The following is a 4,748-nucleotide window of genomic DNA, read 5'->3' as shown; positions in this document are numbered from 1 at the left end:
GCAACACATCAAGATGTTGGCCTTAGGGCTTGTTCACATATCAGGTGCGGATCTGCAGATGCTGGGCTACTGATGCAGTGCGTTTTTGATAGCCGTGGGGCTGTCGGTATGCAGATTCTTCCTCTGAGGTCACTTCCGCCCTCTCGGAACATCTACTTCCCTTTTGAATATGTAAAGCTGGTGATCAGACATGTATCCCATGTTTGCAGGCATGTTGATGGTGCTGGCTACAGCAATCTGCAGAGAACGAGTCCGCAGGAGACGTCGTTATTGGGTACACCCGATCTTAAGGCTCCGGGACTCCCAAGGGTCAGTTCTGGAGTTTGTATGAGGATTTGCGAGGTCACCCGGATACATTTTTTTCCTTCACTCATATATTGCCGCGTTCGTGTGTTTCCGGACTGGACAAAATGTGACATGCACGGACTGTGCACGTGAGAACTTAAGCCCATAAAACATATAGGGATACATTGGGATGCATTTAAGTGCAGGAGCATACGGATCAGGTCAGCACAGAAAACGGACGTCGTGTGAACAGGCACTTAAAGTGTAAAAAGAATTACGGACAGTTTCCACATTAGAAAACTGTCTGTAATTAAGACCAACTCTGATTTAGCGCACAGAGACATGCCAGTGCTCAGCGCATGCCCTGGAAGCAGTCGTGAATCTGACCGTTCCCCATACATTGGTTGCTAGGACTTTGGGCAATTGGAGTCCTAACCACCAATTATGCTTCCTTGGCCCCATTTCTCTGCCAGTGATAAGATTCCCCAGCAGACAGCTGCATGTAAGCAAAGGGGCCTGGGATTCTGGCTGATTACTAAAATATGGCCATATCTGGGTAACGTTGTGAATGCCAATTCCCCCTTTCTTTACATTTAATTGGCAGTGGGTGGGTGCCACAGCCAATAGCAGGCTGGCTATGGCACCCACCCATTGCCTGCTGTGAATCACCATTATATTAGGAAACAATGATTATTACCCATATTTTTGGTAAAATATAAAAGACGGGGGTCACGTCGGGTAAATAGACACCAAACATGTCATGCTTTGAAATTGCGTGCACCCGCGGAATCGCAAAAAACTACCATACCCAAAATTGGCCATAGGCGACGCTTTAAAAGCTTTTACAGCTCATCAGTTTAGTGTTATCAGTGATTGATGACCCTAGAATTATTGCTCTCACTCCGACGTTCGCGGCGATATGTAACATGTGCGGCGTAATGGGCGAAATCGTCGTTTTTGCATGTATGCTCACCCGACGCCTGTTTGCATGCGTGTATGCATGGGGGGGGGACTTTACAAAAAAAATATTCTTTTATTTGTAACTTTACATTTTTTGGGGGGAAACTTACATTTTTTTTTCCTATTTTTTTTTCCACTTTATTGCTATCACATAGGGGGCTAAGAAAACCCCCTTATGTGATAGCAATATATGTGACAGGTCCTCCTTTATGGAGACATCAGGGGTCTCCAAGACCCCTAATGTCACCTGGGACCCCCTGAAGAAGCAGAGATCTTCATCAGCTTCTCTCCAGCATCTGAAGCTGGAGAGTGACACAAGAATGCGGAAGTGATGTAATACACATCAGTTCCGCATTCTGACAGCGGAGAGGGGACCGGAGGGAGCTCGTGTACCGACCTCCTTCTGATCCCCTGTGGCAGTATGCTGGTCCTGGGCTCGCACCGGGCACAGCGGAGCCCGGGGCCAGCGTAACAGCGGGAGGGGGCGGAAATCCCAGGACCTCATACAAGCGATCCGCCGGCTCTATAGCCGGCATATTAACGGGCATCGCTGCCTGTTTTCAAATATCGGCATTTCCGGCGCGTGTGAGGGGGTGTGGCAGATCTAGAGACTCCTGGCCTGCCGTTTTTTTTTACAATGGCCGGCCGGGAAGTGGTTAATGAATGGCAAAAGTGTGAAGGGGCCTTTAAACTTTTTGACAACACTTTATGGTTTATTGAAATAAGTTAAGAGCATATTGGGGGGGGGGGGGGGGGGTTGTGCTGCACATTTACTCTTGCTTTCTGAGAAATACTCTGAAATATATCGACTTGTAAGTGTTCTATTTCAACTAACATTCAAGAAAAAAAAAGATCAAATATTGTCTCGCTTAGTATAGAATATACTTTGATCCAACCAAGTCAGACCTATCTTCGCTATGTCGTGTAAACTTGGTTAAAGGAGAACTATGAGATGAATGAAAATGAAACTGTCAGACGTCGGCTCAATAGATCGGGAAGTGAGCGAACACATACCGTCACTCGCTCACTTCCCGATCTCCCTGCAGAGAGCAGTGACTGTCAGTCACGGCTCCCCGCAGGTATCCACCCCACCCCCTTCCCCGCTCTGATCCTCCAGCGCTGACTGGAGGAGGCGGGCACAGCTGGCTCTGCCTCTAGATAGGCAGGGCCAGCTGTCATTCACGCGGCTGGGTGGATCTCAACAGTAATGTCGGGATCCGTCCAGGCTGCGGCGGTCTCAGTATACCGCGAGCTGTAGCTCGCGATATACTGAGCTTTGGGTCACGGGAGGAGGCTAGTATGTCCTCCCGTGACCCTGAGGAGAACTATGGGGGAAAACACTTGCCTCATAGTTCTCTTTTAACTATATCCCTCAAATTCAGTATTTAGAAAAATCATTTTTCAATTTTATAATCAAAAGGATTACAGTGCAATTCTTTACATAGATTCCTGTGATTTCTATGAATCCCTTTCTCAGTTTGTGGTTTTTGGTTTGTTTTTTTATTTGCGACACTGCCTAACGGCTGCAAAAGTTGTAATCCATCGACTAAGATAATGTTAGTCCTTCAATAATAGATAGAATGGGTATGCATCATATATATAGAATTCATTTTTTTATAGAATCAATAGCATCAAACAATGGAAGGTCTAGGCTGTGGAAGATCTTTACACCATTTGTTCTAAACCTGTGTAACCTCAGGACCAACATTTGTCCTTTGGCCGTTAAGTCCTGACCCAAGTCGCACTGAAATGGAAAGCACGGCATTGCGGTACCGCACGTAAAAAATGTGCGTGGGAGGTGCGTTTGGGGTACCATTCAAATGAATGGCAACGCAGCACATCTCCCACACCAGAAAGTAGGTGCGATTGCGTGGTACAGTTTAATGCACTGTACTAGTCTGAATGGGCCCTCAAAAACACTGACTTATATACACAGACACAATCTCACACACTCAGACATTCTCACACACGCACTACAAAAAAAGTGATCCACCCAGTCTCCCTACCTTACGAGAACTGGAGTGGTTCCTCAGCCTGGGGTCCAGTGTGGGCTGCTGTGCTGTGGCAGAGCTCTATCCATATGTGCATTGCTTGTACAGCTCACTTGCGTACCTTGTAGATGTGCCGGGAGCCAGAATGTGATATCACCCCAGTCCAGGCACCTCTACAGGACACGTGAGGGAGCTGTAAGCAATGCACGTATGGATGGAGCTCCCTCGTGGCCATAGCCCCAGCCTACCGCACCTAAAGCTGACACTCCGTGCTGGGCAGCATATTTTGAATGGCTTCTTGTCGTGAGAACTGACAGTGCTGCACTAGGGGAAGGCAGAGGAGCCTCTCGCCTAGAAAAGTGGAAGGCATGCGGCGACCCACTGAACATAGGGTGGCGACCCACTTTTGGGTCACGACCCACCAGTTGAGAACCAAGGCTTTAGACGTTCTAAAGATTTTAATGCATTTATTCTGGAAGAAATAACCAGGTTTGGGCATCAAAATATATTTAAGGGTCACAATTATTCAACTACTGCCCTTAAACATTAAGTAGATCCTGTATTCTAAGGCCGTGTTCACACCTAGGCGGCACAGTTTTTTGCGCATTTATTTGCCCATTTATGCGCATTGTGCACATTTTGATGTGCGTTTGTACGTGCAGATGCACGTTTTGACTGGAAGCTTAAGAAACATTGCAGGCAATGGACAAACGTGCACAAAAATGTAAAACATGCTTCTACCGCGCCTCTTAGGGCATTTCCATTGAAGTCTATGGTCAAAAAACGCTCTTAACTGCCCAAAGAAGCTCCTTTGCGGGCGTTTGGTGTTTTTCTGCTCAGGTGTGAACAAGGGCCAGAAAAAAATCATGGGATTTCTTGTCTTGGTCATTTAAAAGCTTTTCTAACGGCTCAAAAAATGCCTAAGTGTGAACCAGGCCTTACACACTGACTATTGTTTTTGGTGTTTTTCACTGTGAGAAAGGTTTTGGTGTAATGTAGATTAGTAGGGCCGCAACAACTAATCAATTTAATTGATAATTGATTATGAGAATAGTTGGCAAATATTGAGAGTTGTTTGTTTTTTTAATACAATCAATCTATTATGAAAATAATCGTTATCTGCAGCCCTATATATGTGTTAAATTTTCTTTAAAAAAAAAAAATTCTATTTTTTTTTTTGGGTGGGGGTTGTGTTTTAATATATTTAACAGCTGTAAAAAAAACCTGCCCTGTGTTTTTGGCCCTGGCGCCCTAAAAGATCAGCCTCTCTAGTAGAAGCCTGTGGTAAATGCAGTGTGTACAATGCTCACAATACACAGTGGGGGGTATTTATCAAAACTGGAGCAGACAAAATGTGGAGCAGATTGGCTGCCCCATATTCTGTTTGCTCCAGTTTTGATGAATTCCCCCCCATTATATAAATAGTGGTATCACTGGGTGACTGCTAAATGTCCTGCTCTGTTCTGTTCTAGAATAAAGTTTATCTGAAAATGTTCTCAATCCACAGATTGG

Source organism: Nanorana parkeri, unplaced genomic scaffold (genome assembly GCF_000935625.1).
Source record: "Nanorana parkeri isolate BGI_ZX_2015 unplaced genomic scaffold, ASM93562v1 scaffold186, whole genome shotgun sequence".
NCBI lineage: Eukaryota > Metazoa > Chordata > Amphibia > Anura > Dicroglossidae > Nanorana > Nanorana parkeri.
Note: the sequence above shows the minus strand (reverse complement) of the source record.